This window comes from Hipposideros armiger, unplaced genomic scaffold (assembly GCF_001890085.2).
Source record: "Hipposideros armiger isolate ML-2016 unplaced genomic scaffold, ASM189008v1 scaffold_466, whole genome shotgun sequence".
NCBI classification, from domain to species: Eukaryota; Metazoa; Chordata; class Mammalia; order Chiroptera; family Hipposideridae; genus Hipposideros; species Hipposideros armiger.
Window position 1 is genome coordinate 477,719 of NW_017731816.1, and position 19,143 is coordinate 496,861.

A 19,143-nucleotide genomic window follows, 5' to 3' on the forward strand; every position below is an offset into this window, starting at 1 on the left:
ACACACACACACACACACACACACACACACACACACACACACACTCCCAATCACAGTCCTGGAAAGGATAACACTTTGGGTTTTTTGCTCCCTTTCCACCTGTTTGCCCCACAATCATTATATAGCATTGTTTTATGTGTTTTTAAGTTCTAAGTAAATGAACATTGCACTCACCAATCTGCAACTTCATGTTACCCTGAGGACGTCCTTCGAAATTGGTCCATTAATTGTGGTAATAAGTCAAATTTACCATCTTAACCATTTTTGAGTGCACAGTTCAATGATGCAGTACATTTACATTGCTGTGCACCCGATCTCCAGAACACTTTTCCTCTTGTAAAACTGAGACTCTGTACCCATTAAATAATAACTCCCCACTCTCCATACCCCCAGCCCCTGGCAGGCATCATTCTACTTGTCTCTATGAATTTACCTACTTTAGGTACCTCATTGAGGGGGATCATACAGTATTTGTCTTTTGTGAGCATCTTATTTCACTTAGCACAACGCCCTCAAGGTCCATCCATGTTGTAGCATGTGTCAGAATTTCTTTCCTTTTTTAAGGCTGACTGGGATTCCACTGTATGTATAGACCACATTTTGTTTATACGGTCATCCATCCATGGACACTTGAGTTACTTCCACCTTTTGGCTGTTGTGAACAATAATGCTGCCATGTACATGGGCGTACAAATATCTCTCTGAGACTCTGCTTTCTGTTCTTTTGGGGATATACCCAGAAGTGGAATCGCTGGATCATATATGGAACTTAAAATTCTTTTAACTTTAAACTTGCACACACACACAAAAGTAGAGAGAATAGCATAATAAACCCGCATGTTCCCATTGTCCAGATTCAACAATGATCAACTCAGGGCCAATCTCATTGTTTATATGTTTACCTTTTTATTGAAGTATAATATACACACAGAAAAAGGCAACCTGAGCCCATCTATAGCCAGCAATCGGGCTGAGAAATCAATCAGATCTGGCCTCTCGCCCCCCCCAGGTTAATTACTGTCCTGACTTCTAACCTCACTAATGGGATCTTTCCTGAACTAGATTAAACATACTCACACAGCACTTGCTTCTTTGCATCTGGCTTATTTTCCTTAAATTTAGGCTTCCGAAGTCCATCTGTGTGTGTTATCGCGAGTGGCTGTAGCTCAGTCCTCTCATTGTTGCTTAGAATTGATTATCCATCTGCCGTGGGGAAACATCCGTCTGTTTCTGGTTTCAGCCTCTTATAAATAAAGCTGCAGTGAACATTCTAGTATAGACAGTCCTTACAATGGCTTGACTTACGATTTTTCGACTTTATGATGGTACGAAAGCAATACGCATTTAGTACAAACTGAATTTTGAATTTTGATCTTTTTCCCGAGCTGACAACATGCAGTAAGATGCTCTTTTGTGATGCTGGGCAGCAGCAGCAAGATGATTTTGTCCAACTGAAATGTGTCTGAGCACATTTAAGGCAGGCTATGGTATATGGTGGGTTAGATGTATTAAATGCATTTTCAACTTAACAATATTTTCAATTTACGATGGATGGGCTTATTGGGACGTGACCCTATCATAAGTCGAGGAGCATCTGTATGAATTTTTATGTGCACATTTTTTTTTATGCCCAGGAGTGCAATTGCCCATTAGAGACTAGACATTCAGCTCTAGTAGGTAGTGCCAAACAACAGGGTAGTGGCCCTGTCTCCACTCCACAAGCCATGTAATAGAGAGCCAATCAATTGCTCCACATTCTCACTAACACTGGTTTTATTTGTTTGGGAGTTTTTTATTTGTTTGTTTGTTTGTTTTAGTCATTCTGGTGAATGTGTAGTGTTTTTCACTTGCATTTCCTTGATGATTAAGGAGGTTGAGCACCTTTTCATGTGTTTATTGCAATTTGTGGTCAATCTTTTTTAAATGTATATTTCCACCCAGCTGCTCCCCTCCCCCACTGGATTATTATTATTTTTTCAAAGATTTTATTGGGGAATTGGGGGAAGGGAACAGACAAGTTGCTGTCCTTTTGTTCTTCAGTCTAGTTGTGGAGGACGTCGCTTTACTGGCCCATGTTGGTGTTATCATTGCACTCTTCCCGGGTGAGGCAGTCGCTCACTGGCTATTGGACGGCCGCTTACAGCGGCTCACGGCAGTTCACGAAAGCTCACGCCAACTGCTGGCCAGCCCCACTGCAGCGAACACAGGTCACCAGCAACTCACAGCAGCCCAGCTCCAGGTCGAGGTGTTGTTCATCATCTTAGCTGTAGAGGGCACAGCATCACTGGCCCTCATGTGGGACCCTAACCGGGCCCTGCTGCTCAGAGCTGGTGTCCCAAGCCAACTCTTAACCAACACGCCTCTCGACTGGCCCCCCACTGGATTATTTTAAAGCTATCCCGGACAGGACATCAGATCATTTCTTCCAAAAAGTCCTTACAAAAGAAGGACTTTTAAAACAAAACCACAATACCATTGTCATACTTAAGGAATTCTTAATTTATTTTTTAATATATGGGATTACCTTTTAATTACATTTTCTAAATGGGCAGTTGACAGTTTGCAGTAGTGCTGCTAGTTATGGTACACTGGATACAGGCAGCTCCAACTGAACTCATTAGAAAAGTTCACTCAGTGTGAGATTTTGAATATTCCAGCTAGACAGTCCCTGGGCTGCAGACAGGATGGGTTCCCCTGGGAGGAGGCAGCCCCTCTGCCCCCCTCCTCCTCCTGGCCCTCCAATCCTCACCCTCCCTTCCCTGCAGACTCTTCCTACCCACAGCTCTCCCTGTAGGTCTTTCCAGAAACCCTTTCCCCTCCCCCAACACACACACACACACACACACACACACACACACACACACACACACACACACACACACCACTCTTTGCCAGGCCCAGTTCTTTATTTTCAAAGCCTGCTACATATATCCCCTTCTAGGTGGGCTGGTGTTTCAAGCTTTAAAGTCTCTTATTTTGTTGGTGTGTTTAAACTTGAAAACTGGCTCTGATGAAACTTTTCTGAAGGTCTTGATTATTTCTAAGTGTGACTTCAGTAGGAGGAATTACTTCTTTAGGGCAAAGAAGTTTCCTGGGTTTTGTGGCTCTTCAGTTTTTTACTTGATGTGCTATTGACCCCCTAGAGCCTGGGTTGGATGGGGAGCTAAGACGGTTCCACACTGCTAATCGTGTCCTTTCCCCACCACACCCCCATACCCCTGGATGGGCATTCCAGGCCTGAAGCTCCTTGGGGAGGAAGCCTGATTACCTCCACCCAAGGCTGGCCTCTTTCCAAATCCCTTCCTGTCCTCTGAAAGCACAGGTTTTGGTTACTGTTCACCTGTTCCCTCCCAACCCCCGGTCACACAAAGGACCCATCCACAGAATCAAAATCCATCCCTGGAATGAAAATACAGCCACACCGGCCACTCCAGTCCTGTTAACAGTGGCCTCGGGCAGGAGAGGAAGGATGCCGAGTTGGTGGCGCCTCTAACGCGTTTGGAATTATTTGTGTAGCCGGCCCACCTCCCAGCGCCTCGAGGTTCAGGAATTTTCTACTTCTGCAAACCGGTCTAGCTAGTTTCCCTCCCACCCCACAACCGCAACTCCAGCAGAGAGATGCACCTGTGCACCAGTATCACCCACTCAGCCCTTTTATAGGAGGAGGGGGTGGGCTGTAAGAAGGTAGGGGGCAGGCGGAGACTGGTGAGTTAGAGGGAGGATGGGTGGGGTGGGGTGGGGATGCTGGCTAAGAAGTAGGGAGGGGCCGCCATGTGAAAACGGCGGGGGGTGGGATGGGGTCACAAAAGGCGACGCGTGAGCCCAGCGGCGAAGAACATTGGCAGAGATCCAGGGTGGGACTCGGAGTCCCCGAGGCTTCAGAGCTGGGCTGGCTGGCGGGAGCGGCGGCTGAGATGAGGGGCTGACAGGGACCGGTTGGGAGACTCGGGACTTAGGACTTGGAGACGGGGCTGGGGGTGGTGAAGATGGGGAGGCGGCTAACGAGGTTTGGGGGCCGGTAGTCTTGGGTTTTAGCTGGCAGGAGCGGGGCCATCGGAGGCTAACGCCTTGACCCTTCCTATCCCGCAGTCGCAGCTGGGTCTGGCTGGGGGACCATGGACGCCTCTGCCTCCAGGGGCCGGCCAGCCCGGGTCCCCTTTCTGGAGCCCGAACCAGAGGAGTCCCGAGACTTGAGCCAACTGCCACTCAAGCTGTTCCTGATGATACTCAGCCGCCTGCCTCCAGGCACTCTGTTCGAGTGCTGCCGCCTGGTGTGCCGGAGCTGCCGCGCCCTGGTGGACCGCCAGACTTTGTGGCAGCTCATCCTGGCCGGGGACCACTGCGCCCCGCGGCCGCTCGCCCGCAGTTGTCCGCCCGCCGCCCGCGAGCCAGGCCCTGCCTTCTGGGCAGCTTGTGCGTGAGCAGACCCATTGGAGCAACTACTTCCACAACCCCTGCTGCCAGGGTGGGATGACAGGAAGCGGGGTCGTCCTCCAGGGAGCTGGTAGAAGGCTCCCACCCCCACCCCCACCCCGGGCTGTTAGGCCAGGAGCTTGGGGGCAACCTTTATTTATTTAACAGAAGGTCACCGTAAATGGATGGGGGAGAACAGTGGGAGCAGCTGGGTGATGGTGGGAAACATAACAACCCTGACTGTGGCCCCTGCGAATACCTGCTTGAGACTCCCTACAGGTGAATGCCCCCACCCCCCAAGTGCCAGGGCCATTGTGAGGAGAACCTGCCTGTTCTTACTGATCCTTCTCCCTCTTTCTTAGCAGGCGTTGCAAGAAGCAGGCCATAGACCTGGAGGAGAAGGGTTGGTGGCCAGAACGCTGGAGAGTGGCAAGATTGAGATTCATATCTCTGACAGGTAGGTGAGTGTGATGATAAAAACAGCCCTTTGCTAAGCACTGATCACATGCGTCATGACCTTTGCATGGTGGCTTCATTTAGGCCTCCTAACAACCCCCTCAAATAAAGAAACTAAAGCTCGGGGAGGTGAATGTCTGAAACACAATCATAATTCTAGTCACTAGTAGTGTACACACCCTGAACCCCTCTTCTCACCTCCAAAGAGAAGTGGATGGCAGATTGGATTCAATACAGAGGCCTTGTCCCAGCTCAGTGTTGTCTTGAATGAGATGCTCCTTGCCTTAGTGGAAAGCAATATAAGATAGTTGGCTAAGAGCATAGATTCTGGAGCCAGACCTCCCAGGCTCAAACCCTAGTTCTGTATCTTTGTGGCTTTAGGCAAGTCACAGCATGCCTCAGTTTCTCCATCTTTATAACATAGGGTTACATGTCAAGCACATAACAATGCTTTAGAAGTCTGAACTGTCTTAGTACCCTTTATCCTTCGGGAAAGTGTATTTCAATACCTCAGATCTTTAGAGCTTCACAGGAAATTGAGAGATTCAGAAAGGGGAGGTGACTGACCCTGGTTGCACAGGTAGGACTTGGCAGGACCTGGCATTAGGCTCAGACTCATCCGACTCCAGAGCTTGTGCTCTGTACTGATGGTCTTGGATCTGGGGTATGTGAAGCCTTACCAAGGGACACATGACCTCAAGTAAGTTTTATTCCAGAGCCTCTACAGCTGTATGTTTCCTATTCTAAAAATTAACCTGCTACAGATCCCATCTATGGTGGGATATGGGTTTGTATGTCTGTTTCCTTCACCAGGTTAGGGAAGTTTTCCATCATTTCTTCAAATAGGTTTTCAATTCCTTGCTGTCTGTCTTCTCCTATTCCTATGATGTGAATGCGGTTGATATTGTCCCAGAGACCCCTTAAACTATCCTCATTTTTTTGGATTCTTTTTTCTTTTTGCTGTTCTGTTTGGGTGTTTTCTGCTACCTTATCTTCTAAATTGCTGATTCTATTCTCTGCCTTATCCAATCTGATTCCCTCTAATGTATTCTTCACTTCAGCTATTGTATTGTTTATTTGCAATTGGTTCTTTTTTATGTTTTCTATCTCCATTTTTATGTTTTATGTTCTTATCTCTTTGTTGCAGTTCTCCCTAAGATCATTGAGCATCCTTATAACCAGTGTTTGGAACTCTGCGTCTGGTAGATTACTTGTCTCCATTTTGTTTAGTTCTTTTTCTGGAGCTTTGTTCTGTTCTTTTATTTGGAACATGTTTCTTTGTCTCCCCATTTTGGCTGCCTCGCTGTGTTTGTTTCTGTGTATTAGGTAAGGCTGCTATGTCTCCTGGTCTTAGTAGAGTGGCCTTCTGTAGTAGTTGTCCTGTAGAGCCAAGTGGCACGGTCTTCCTGGTCACCAGAGCTGGGTGCTCCAGGTGTGTCCCTTGTGTGTGCCCTCCTGTTGTAGTTGAGCCTTGGTGACTGTTTGCACATCAGTGGGAGGGATTGACCTTCAGGCTGATTGGTTATGAGGACTGGCCGTGGCTACAGTGGAGGAGCTATTGTGCAGGAGCTGACCCTGTGGAGCAGGATTCATTTTAGCAGGCCTCTGGTGCCTGCCGAGTCTGCCCTTTGGGTGAAAAATCCTTGGAGGTGGCTGGGTGATGTGCTAGCTCAGTCCAAAGCTGGCCACTGGGTGTGCCAGCCCCTGGGAAGGGACCCTGTGCAGACCAAGTTCAGCCACAGCTTGTGCCCTGCCCTGGGCCACCTGGCATGAGCCACAAAGCAATCTGCTGCAGATGGCCACCACCTGTGCTGGGCTTACAGGTGCTTCAAGAGACCAAGCTGTGAACTGATGCCAGCTGTCACTAGTGCCAGCCTTGGGGTTGCTCAGCCAGAGGTACAGGACGTGCTGAAACCAGATGCAACTTGTTTGGGCTTTGTGAACTTTGAGAGATTTTAGGGAAGTCCGCAGCATGAGCCAAGACAGGCTGTTTGTACGGAAAAGCCACTAAAAGCGGCTTGGTTTTGCAGGAAAGGTGGGGCTGGGTCTCAGGGAATTATCAGAGCAGGGCAGACAATGTTAGCTAAGTTGATGGAGACTCAGATATGGTGGCTGCCTGCATCTGCATGAAGGGCTGGGGGAGGGATCAATAAAGAAATAATGGCTTCCGCCAGCTGCTCTATCCAGGAGAAAGCTGCCCCTCCAGCCCTAGCACTAAAGCCAGACAATTTAGTTCCTCCCCATATGTCCCTGGTGCTTTTTGAGCTGTTGCCCCAGAGCTGAAGTTCAAAGTGAGTGAGTTAATCAGCGAGTATGTCCATGCACAGGCCCTTTAAGAGGATCGCTTGTGACTGCAGCCACCCTCTGTCTCATTCAGCCCACAATCTCCACTGGTTTTTACAGTCAGAAGTTATGGGGGTTTCCCTGCCCAGCACTGAAACCCTGGACTGGGACCCGTCACTCCTCTAGGGGGATCTCCACAGCTGAGATACAACTCCTGATTTTCAAAGGTCACATGCAGGTGTGGGCCAGCCTGTTCCACATCTCTGCCCCTCCTGCCAGCCTCGAGGTGGCTTCTTCTGTATGTCCTTAGCTGTAGTGCTTCAGTTCAGCTATGCTTCAGGCGATTCTCAGTGATGGTTTTTCTGTAGTTGTTATTTGATGTGGTCGTGAGAGGAGGTAAATACAGCATTTATCTACTCTGCATCTTAACTGGAAATCTTAGTGGAGTCTTTAGGATTTTCTACATATGGTATCATGTCATCTGCAAATAATGAGTTTTATGTTTTCCTTTCTGTTTTGGATGACTTTTATTTTTTTTTGTCTGATTGTTTTGGTTAGGACTTCCAATACTATGTTGAATAGAAGTGGTGGTGGAGAGGGTATCCTTGTTTTGTTACTGATTTTAGAGGGAAAGCTTTCAGCTTTTCACCATTGAGTATGATATTAGCTGTGAGTTTGTCATATATAGCCTTTATTATGTTGAAATATGTTCCTTCTATACCCACTTTGTTGCAAGTTTTTATCATTAAAGGGTGTTGAATGTTTTCATGCTTTTTCTTCATCTATTGAGATGATCATAAGGCTTTTATGCTTTATTTTGTTAATGCATTGTCATGGTATAATCTTTTTAATATATTGTTGGATCAAGTTTACTAATATTTTGTTGAGAATTTTTGCATCCAGGATATTGGCCTGTAAAACTTTTTTTTTTTTTCTCTTTTGTAATCTCTTTGTCCTGTTTTGGTATTAGAGTAATGCTGGCCTCATAGAATGAATTTGGAAGCTTTCCATCCTCTTCAATTTTTTGGAATATTTTGAGAAGGATAGGTATTAATTCATTAAATATTTTGTAGAATTCACCTATGAAGCCTTCTGGTACTTAGCTTTTGTTTGTTGGTAGTTTTTTTTTATTACTGCTTCAATTTTATTGCTAGTAATCGATCTGTTCAGATTCTCTCTTTCTTCCAAGTTTAGTCTTGGAAGGTTGTATGTTTCTAGAAATTTGCATACTTCTTCTAGATTGTCCAATTTGTTGGCATATAATTGTTCACAGTATTCTTTTTTTTAGATTTTATTGGGGAATTGGAGGAGAGGAACAGTTTTGGGAAATTGGGAAAGGGGAACAGCCATGTTGTTGTCCCTCAATCTTAGTTGTGCCGGTCAGCTCAAGGTGCTGTGTTCAATTAGTTGAGGGTGGGCGTAGCCACCATCCCATGTGGGAGTCGAACCGGCAACCTTGTTGTTAAAAGCGCGCGCTCTATTCCCTGAGCCACCCAGGCGGCAGCTCAGCTCAAGGTGCTGAGTTCAGTCTTTAGTTGCAGGCGGACATAGCCCACCATCTCGAACCTTGTTGTTAGGAACATGTGCTCTCACCAGCTAAGTTATCATGCCACCTGTTGGCAGCTCAGCGACAGCTCAACTCAGGCGCAGCTCACTGGCCCATGTGGGAATCGAACCAGCGACCCTGTTGCTCAGAGCTCACACTCTTGAGCAAGCTCTTAACCAACTGAGCCACTCGGCCAGCCCCACAGTATTCTTTAATGATCTTTTGTATTTCTGTGGTGTCGATTGTAATCTGTCCTCTTTCATATTTCTACTCTAATCTTTATTATTTCCTTCTTTCTACTTTGGGTTTTGTTCGTTCTTTTGTTGTTGTTGTTGCTGTTGTTCCTTTAGGTGTAGAGTTAGATTATTTATTTGGGATTTCTCTTCTTGAGGTAGGCCTGTATAGCTATGAACTTCTCTCTTAGAAATGCTTTTGCTACATCTCATAAATTTTGAAACTTTGTGTTTTCATTTTCATTTCTTTCAAGATACTTTTTGATTTCCTGTTTGATTTCCTCTTTATTTAGTAGCATGTTGTTTAGTATCCATGTATTTGTGGTTTTTACAGTTTTGTTCCTGTAGTTGATTTCTAGTTTTATACCATTGTATTTGAAAAAGATGCTTGATATGATTTCGATCTTGAATTTACTGAGGCTCGTTTTTGGCCTAATATGTGATCTATCCTGGAGAATGTCCCATGTGCATGTGAAAAAACAAAAAACAAAATGTGTATTCTGCTGTTTGGGGATGAACTGTTCTATTAAGTCTGTCTAGTCTAATGTGACATTTAAGGCCATTATTTCCTTATTAATTTTCTGTCTGGATGACCTATCCATTGACGTTAGGGGGTTGTTAAAATCCCCTACTATTGTATAACTGAATTTCTCCCTTTATGCCCATTAATATTTGCATTGTATATTTAAGTGCTCCTATGTTGGGTGTGTAGATATTTCCGATTGTTATATTCTCTTCTTGGATTGACCTCTTTATAATTATATAATATCCTTATTTTTCTTTTTTCTTTTAATTTTTTGTTTTAAAGTCTATTTTGTCTGAATATTGCTACCTCAGCTTTCTTTTCATTTCTATATGCATGGAATATCTTTTTCCATTCCTTCACTTTTAGCCTGTAAGTGTCTTTCGATTTGAAGCTAGTTTCTTGTAGGCAGCATATAAAAATGGGTCATGTTTTTAAATCCATTCAGCTACCCTGTGTCTTTTTATTGGAACATTTAATTCAGTTACATTTAAAGTAGTTACTAATTATGTACTTGTTGCCATTTTGTTAATTGGTTTTGGTTGTTTTTATAGTTCTCCTCTGTTCCTTCTTTTGATTTCTTCTCTTGTGGTTTGCTGGTTTTCTTTAGTATTTTATTTGGGTTCCTCTTTATTTTTTTGTATATCTTTCGCAAGTTTTTGGTTTCTGGTTACCATGATGTTTATGGATATCATTCTATATCTATAACATTCTGTTTTAAGCTGATAGGTGTTTAAGTTCAAATAGATTCTAAAAGAACTGCATTTTTATCTCCCCTTCATGCTTAATGATGTTGGTGTCATATTTTAGATCTTTTGTTTTTTTCTATCTCCTAACTAGTTATTGTAGTTTGAGTTGAGTGTGGTATTTTTGTCTTTTGATCTTCATAGTAGCTTTTTAAATGTGTAGTTTACTGTATTTATTACATATTTGGCTTTACCTGTGATATTTCTTCTTTCTCATATTTACTTATTTCTTGTTATGGCCTTTCTTTTTCTGCTTAAAAAAGACCCTTTAACATTTCTTGTAAAGCTTGTTTAATGATGATGAACTCCTCTAGCTTTTGCTTGTCCAGAAAACTTTTTCTCTCCCTCAATTCTGAATGATAACATTGCTGGGTAAATTAGTCTAGGTTGTAGGTTCTTTTCTTTCAGCACTTTAAAGATCTTGACACAGAAGAATACTATAGTGACACCAGAAGTGATTGGAGTGACACATCTACAAGCCAAGGAATACCTAGAGCTACCCAAAGATGGAAGAACCAAAAAAAAAAAAGAAAGAAAGAAAGTAAAAAGAAAAAACAGGATCTTCTCCTAGAGGCTTTGGGGGGAGCATTGCCCTACCAACACCTTGATTTGAGACTTCTAGCTTCCCAAAGAGTGAGAGAACAAATTTCTGTTGTTTCAAGCAAAAAAATGTATAATATATCTTGACACTCTCTTCTGGCCTGTAAAGTTGCTGCTGAGAAATGAGCTAATGCCCTTATGAGGTTTCCTTTATATGTAACAGTTATTTTCCTCTTGCTGCCTTCAAACTTGTCTCTTTATTTTTTAACTTTTGCCATTTTAATTACAGTATGTCTTAGTGTGGGTCTCTTTGTGTTGATGTTGTTTGGAATTCTCTGTGCTTCCTGGACCTGGATGTCTGTTTCCTTTCCCCAGTTAGGAAATTTTTTAGACATTATTTCTTCAAATAAAGGTTCTGGTTTTATTCTTTTCCTTCTGGGATCCTTATAATGTGAATGTTTGTACACTTATGTTGTCCCAGAGGTCTCTTAAACTATCCTCATTTTTTTTTTTTTAAGATTTTTATTGGGGAATTGGGGGGATGGGAGCAGTGCTGGGGAATTGGGGGAAGGGGAACAGACAAGTTGCTGTCGTTTTTTGTTCTTCAGTCTAGTTGTGGAGGACGTTGCTTCACTGGCCCAAGTTGGCACCATCATTGCTCTCCTCCCGGGTGAGGCAGATCAGTCGCCGGCTTCTGGACGGCCGCTCACGCTGGCTGCTGGCCGCTCACGCTGGCTGCTGGCTACACACAGTAGCCCATGGCAACCCACTGCAGCAGGGGCTGCAGCCTATGCCGTCGCCAGTGACTCACAGCAGCCCAGCTCCAGGTTGAGCTGTTGTTCAGCATCTTAGCTGTAGAGGGCAGTGTCACTGGCCCTCATATGTGGGATCTGAACCGGGGCCCTCTGGCGTCCCAAGCCAGTTCTTAACCATCGCACCACTCGGCTGGCCCCCTTATTTTTAAAAATTCTTTTTGCTGTTCTCATTAATTGGTTGATTTTCACTAGTCTGATCTTCCAGGTCGCTGATCCATTCTTCAGTATTAGCTAATCTGCTGTTGATTCCTTCTAATGTATTTTTCACTTCAGCTATTGCATTGTTCAGGTCTGCTTGGTTTTCATTATACTTTTTAACTCTTTGTTGAAGTTCTCTACGTTCCTCTATTCCACTCCCAAGTTTGATGAGCATCCTTGTGACTGTTTCTTGGAATTCTTTATAGGCCAAATTACTAATCTCTGTTTCCTTAAGGGGTTTTTTTTTGCTATAGATCTTTCTTGTTCCTTCATTTGAGAGCTACTCTTCTGTCTTTTTTGTTTGACTTTCTGTGTTTGTTTATATGAATTAGGTAAATAGCTATCTCTCACAGTCTTGAAAAAGTTATGTACAAGTGACCTCTGTGTAAGCTGTGTGCCATGTAACCACAGGCTGGTAGGAGCTGAGCAGTTGCCTAAGGCATCCAGGACACTGGCCCACTGAGTCAGAGCAGCTCCAGGTGTGGAAGCCAGGTGTGGAGGCCATGTAGTAATGCCCTATTGATCCTGCTCATTCCCTTTGGAGCAAAACACTCTGGGAAATGTAGCTGGGAACCTGCTGGGGTGATCTTTCAGGAAGGCCAAAGCACTGGAATAGAGCTCCTGCCTGCCCTTTTGAAGTGAAGAGAGATGTAAACAATGGTACTAACAGGCTCGCAGGCCCAGAGAGCTCCCACAGCTCCCAGAGGGCTTCTGCAGCTTCCCAGCCTTCTCTATTTGGTCTGTTTGTCTTCCTTGTTATTCAGAAGCTGCTCTTTCAGCCCTCAGTTGTCTCACAGAAGTAATTGTTCTCTATATACATGTGTACTTGAGTTTGCTCCTGGGAAGGGATGAGTTCAGTGTTCTCATGTGACACTGCCATCTTGGACTTCCCACCAAATTATTTTTTAATCAAAGTACCATAACCTCCCTTCCCCCACCTCATTAAAAGATATGTTCACAATAAAATTTTATTTTTAATTTAGTCATTGTTGACCAAACTATTGTAACATCTGTGTTGTTTCGTGCACCGTTTGATTATAATAAGCAATGATCTCCGAATTTTGCTGAACATTACCCAAGAACTTTTAAAAGTTCAGATGCCCAGGTCACACTCCATACCAATTAAACTAGAATGTATGAAGAGAAGAACCTGGTTAAAGAGCATAATCCCCATGACCGTCCTTACTTCTTCTATTTTTTTTTTTTTTAAGATTTTTATTGGGGAATTGGGGGGATGGGAACAGTGCTAGGGAATTGGGGGAAGGGGAACAGACAAGTTGCTGTCATTTTTGTTCTTCAATCTAGTTGTGGAGGATGTTGCTTCACTGGCCCAAGTTGGCACCATCATTGCGCTCTTCCCGGGTGAGGCAGATCAGTCGCCGGCTTCTGGACGGCCGCTCACTGTGGCTGCTGGCTGCTCACGCTGGCTGCTGGCTACACATGGTAGCCCATGGCAACCCACTGCCACAGGGGCTGCAGCCTACGCCGTTGCTGGTGACTCACAGCAGCCCAGCTCCAGGTTGAGCTGTTGTCAGCATCTTAGCTGTAGAGAGCAGTGTCACTGGCCCTCATATGTGGGATCCGAACCGGGGCCCTCTGGCATCCCAAGCGAGTTCTTAACCATTGCGCCACTCGGCCGGCCCATGACCGTCCTTACTTCTGACACCAAATGTAATTTTGGGGGATATCCAAAACCACCCTCAATTCAGTGATTCACTAGAAGGACTCACATAACTCATTGAAAACTATTTTCTGATTGCAGATTATTACAGGGAAAAAAATACAGATTAAAATTAGCCAAGGAAGAAGAGCATAGGACAGCTTTCTGGGGAAGTACCAAATGTAGAACTTCTGTTGCCCTGTTCCCATGGAGTTCAGGACACATTACTGTCCTGGCATCCCTATGTGACAGTACGCATGGAATGTTGCCAACCAGGGAAGTCACCCGAGATTTTGTGTCTGGAGTTTTCATTGGCGCTTCATCACATGGTTAATCTCAGCCTCCAAGTCAACTAATACTGTGTGACTTAGAGCCCCCACCCTAAGTCACACTGTTGGTCTTTCTTGATGGCCAGTTCCTGCCAAATCACATTGGTAGGCTATCCAGTATGACACAAGGTCCCCAGGCAAACAAAGATATTCCTATCAGGCATAACGTTCCAAGGGCCCACAGATTACCTCCCAGAGGAGAGGCCAGACCTTTGGCCCAAGCTAAATTATTTTCTACACATAATCTTTTAAACATTCTCAGATGATTCCAATCCACAGCAGAGTTTGGGAACCACAAGCAGGTAATAATTCAGCTCAAAAGAGAAAATGTTAACACTTAAAGCTTTATGGTCATGGGGAAAATTTTTTATTTCTATTTATATTGTTTATATTTGTTGTCTCAAATATGAAAGGGTAATCAATAGAAGTCTTCTGAACATAAAAATCTATTAATATTACATTAGGACAATTCTGTAGGAGAAAGGACGTCTAATTCTAAGAAGTGGAATGATGTGAAGTCTCTAAAAGACTACAGTTGTTTGTGTATTTTTACAGCCCGTTACTCTTAAGTTTTTAAATTTTAACTTCTATCATCAAAAGTACACATGTAATTATAAAGTGAACACATTCGTGTTACCAGCCCCCAGGTCTGGTATAGAATGTTGCCAGCAAACCCCACCCCCAGCACCCCTCATGCCCCTTTCCCATCACTACCTACCCAAGAGATAGCCACCATCCTGAACTCTGTTACCATGGATGAGTTTTGTCCAAATTTGTACTATATATATATATATATATTAGTACCTGGCTTCTTTCACTCAATAATGTGTTTGTAGAGTCATCCTTAATTTTTTTAAATTTTATTTTATTGGGGAACAGCCATGGTCATTGGTGACACATTGCTTTCATGCTACAATGGCATAGTTGACTCTTTTAGGGAGGGCACAGCTCACAGTGGCCCATGCAGGGATCGAACTGGCAACCTTGGTGTTATCAGCACCATGCTCCAACCAACTGAGCTAACCGGTTGCCCCAAGTCACCCATAATTGTATGTAGCTACACCTAGTTTCATTGCTATATAGTATTCAATTATGTGAGCATATGATAATTTATTCATATATCATTGATGGACATTGGACTTTTTAAAATGTTGCTGGGATTCTATCACCAATTCATTTAAATTATCCTGGGTCCTTTTAAATGACTGAAAATTGTGTTTTAAAATGTCAACATTACACACATTGGAAATTACATCTTTTGCCACCATTTAAACATAGAATGAGAAATTTTAATTGTCACCTTAGCAATATGGGAGGAGATACCTTGAAGAGCACTGCTCTAAGTCATTACTTCTAAAATGAATATGCATGCAGACCAGCTGGAGAGCTTGTTTAATGCAGATTCTGATTTGGGTATACAGTGGGGCCAAACTCCCAGGTGATACTGATGGTGCTAGTCCGAGGACCACATTTTGGATTTGCACATGTGGCAAATCCATTCAGGTAGAATAGGCAACTACCCAAAGAGACGGGGTGGAAACTCCAGCCATCAAGGCCTCCCTTCTCTGACAGGTGGGGAGCCCCACACAACAGTAACTGTATATATCGAATCATTGTCTGACTTCTGGATGCCAACCAGACTGACTGTCCTGGATGAATTCTCTGAAATACCTTATCCCATCTGGAGGTAGAACTACAATGTCTGCCTTCAGATGAGTCTGACAGGGCGTGGGGCCTGTGATGGGTATTTATCTATTGCTACATAACAAATCACCCCAAAACTTCGTGCCTTAACATCAAAAGCATTCATTTTATTTATTACCTCTCGTGGTTTCTATGAGTAGGGCTCTGCTGGGTGCTTCTGGCTCCAGTGGCTCTTGTAGTTGCATTTAGATAATGGCTGGAGTTGAAGGACAGGGAGGGTGTGTGTGTGTGTGTGCTCGCACACACCCATCCAGCAACTGGTGGCTGCCCAAGCATCTCTCTTCATTTAGTCTCAGAGCTTCACCATGGAATCTCTCTGCTTGGGCTACTTTGGGCTTCCTTACAGCCTGGCAGCTCAGCCTGCTTCCTGGTGGCTCAGGGTTCCACCATGAGAGGTCTAGAGAAACCAGTAGAAGCTGATATGCCTTTTCTGACCTAGCCTTGGAAATCACTTGGTAAAAGTCACTCAGCATCACTCCTGCCACACTCTTGGTTACAAGCAAAACCACCCAGATTCAAGGAGACGAGAATTAGACTCCACCTCTTGATGAGTGCCATGATTGTAAAACAACTTGTAGAACTGGAGGTGTTGCAACCATCTATGGAACACGCCATCAGCCAGAAGACCCCAACTTCAGCTTTTGAGGGCAAGGCCGTGGCACAACAGGGCTGATCTCTTCCTCTACCTACACATCATGTGTTCTCCAACATCAAGATGGGCATCTGCTTTGTGTCTTTCGAACCCTTGGGCCAGTTGTGGTCTGGCCCCTATGGAGCCCATGTAACAGCCTCCAGTGTGATCCTGTGCATCCGTCTGTCCTAGTCAAGGGCTGTCCTTGCACAACAACCCAACTGTGCTTTCCAGGAGCTGGGACCATTGGCCAGATACTTTTCATTAACCAAGGACTTGACCTTTCCCGGTATCCTGAGAACTCCTGGGTCCAGTCCAGGGTCCTTCTGGGCCCTGTCTTCAAGTTCTGGAGACTACTAGTAGAAAATTCCTCCATTAGATCTACCTACTGCTGCTGCTCTAGGGTAGCCCCTGTGCTACTGAGGGGAGACTCATAGGGGAGTGCTGGTCCCAGAGAGGGCTCCTTGTCCCCCCCCCACCCCCAAGCCCTGTGGTTCAGCCCCAGTCCCCTCTGCCCATCTCCTATTTCTGCTTCAGGGGTTTCTTGGTCCCTTGAGGGAAACTCTCTCCTCATCTCTGACCTAGAATCTCATTCTTATTGTTGGGAAAATTCCAGCCACCTTGGGTGGTGAATTTAACCTCCTGAGGCTGCGAGGTTGGGACTGGGTCTCCCTGTTGAAAGCCAACTACTTCATAAAAAATGTATGGTTCGGCCTAACGACTTCTCTGAAAAACAAGGTAGTCCCCTAAGCCCAGCCCTGATCCTCAGAGCCCCTGTAATTGTGCAGTGTATAAAATTATTTTATTTTGTAAGTTTCCTCAAACTTTGAGAGAATAATATATCAGCAACATCTATCTGCCAATATGTAATAAATTTATTATTTTGCCAAAAGTGTCTTGGATCTTTTTAATAGAAATAATGTTACTGCCTTCGTTACTAGTTGGTTCAGAGTAACAAGTTGTCCCGTTGAGGATGGAAACTCTAAAGAAGGTAGCAGTAGAAGGTGTTTTACAGTAGAAAGTTAGATGGGAAAGTTAGAACAATATTTCCCAAGCCCTAAGGAAATCATAGGTTCAAACAAAAATTGTTTAGAATTAAAAGCATTAGGCAGACAGCAGACGTGGGTACAGCGTCACAGTGACAAAACACTTATAACTTCCTAATCATGAGGGTGAGGTGGCACCATGTGATGGCCAGATCAGGCTTTCTTCACCCCAATCCAGGACACATGGCTAACCTCACTTCTGGTAGATCGATAAGATGTTCTAGGTGTGCTAATGTGATGCCAATGAAGTAAACCATTGCTATTGATGTATTTCACTCACCTGAATGGGTCAGGCATTTAGCCCCGCCCTGCAGTACATGGGAAACGAAGGGAGAACAGGCCGAACTCCAGCAAAGCAGCAGCCAGACACACCCAGAAATGGCATGTTTTGCCAGTTTCATACAAGGGATTGTGACAGGCTGAAACATACCCAAGAGTCATGACCAGATGTAGTGCATGGTCCTGCAGTAGATCTCGGTTTGGACAACTCAGCTTGAGAGAATATTTCGGGATCAACTGGGGAAATTTGGATATGAGGAATATGAGATAAACATTTACAGGAAGGGAAAGGTGGAGACAATTGCCTGGGGAAAAGAAGCAGTATATTTTTTGGCATATATACGTTCATACACATATGTTATTGTATATATATCTATGTGTGTGTGTGTCCTTGTCTTTATATCCTGGATTACCTTCTGGATATGTGTACACATATATTCAGAAGAATAAGAACATGCACTAAACAGCAATGGTGATCTCTGAATGGTGGTGATTCTGCTTATCTGTATCTCATTTTCTACGAATGTACATGCATATAAAAATACAAAAATACAATGTTATAGACAAATGTAAAGCATTCTCCAATGCAATTTCCCTCCCCTTCCTGAAATAACCACATTTAGAAGGCATCTTTTGCTGACAGGGTTTTTGTTTGTTTTATTTTGTTATGGAGAATTCTGAACATAACAAAAGCAGAGAGGAGAGTATTATAACCTCTGTGTATCTATTGCCCAGCAACAGTTACCAACTTAGGGCCAGTCCTCAATCCACACCCCCATTGATTCTCCCCTCTCTCATTTTATTTTAATATATTTTTGTTTTGAAACAATCTCAAACTTACAGAGAAGTAGTAGTTATAGCACAAAGAGGTGTTTTTCCCCTGAAACATTTAGTACATTTCCAACTTGATGTGCCATTAACATTGCAAAATTCTTTAGTATTTCTTATATACAAGGACATTCTTGTACATAACTACACTACGACCATCAAAATTAGGACGGCCACATTGATTCAATAACTGCCTATGCATAAAAGGGTTAACATAGCTGGCCTCTCCTTAGAAAGGCAAGTTTGTGAGGTTGGCCCTTGGCTGTCTGAGAACTTCAATTTTGGAAGCCTTCCCACCATTTCCTCAGTGGTAAGCAGGGCCCATTGTGCTTAGACTGTCTGTGCAAACAATATGGGTTCCGTTGCACACCTGCTTTCATTCTGGGAGTCTGGAATGTTGGGATGGATGTGCCAGGCAGAGGATGCCTTGGTGACTAACCCCCAGTGAGTCTTTAGGGCACTGAGTTTAATGAGCTTCCCTGGGCATCACATATATGTTGCTACAATACATTTCTGTTACTTGGGGAAGAGTACACTGCAGGGCCCCTCAGGGAACGTACAAGGCTTAAGGAACGTGCACATGGATTCTTCCAGTCTCCCTCTGTGTCTTTACCTTGTGCTCAACTGTGCATCCTTCCTATACTGTATAGTAAAATTCAGGAATGAGGACTCCTTTATGCTGAGTCCCAGGAGGCCTGGCAAATAACCAAACATGGGGCTGGTCTTGGGAGCACACACAGCCACACACTCACAGTGGTGGCAGTGGTAGGACAGCTAGAAAGATCCTAAGTAAAATATGGCCACAATATTTTGGGGGGGAAAAGGAGAGGGATGGGGGATGATGAAACCCTGGTGCCTGGTGATCATGAAGTGACCCATGGGAAGAAACAGCAGCCGAGCTGCTGTCTGTTAT

At 44.2% G+C, this 19,143-nt stretch overlaps 1 pseudogene; it reads left to right on the top strand.

Moving 5' to 3' along the window:
• The first annotated feature begins 4,115 nt into the window (after positions 1-4,115).
• LOC109395338 (F-box only protein 27-like) lies at positions 4,116-16,761 on the top strand (annotated as a pseudogene).
• The last annotated feature ends 2,382 nt before the right edge of the window (positions 16,762-19,143 follow it).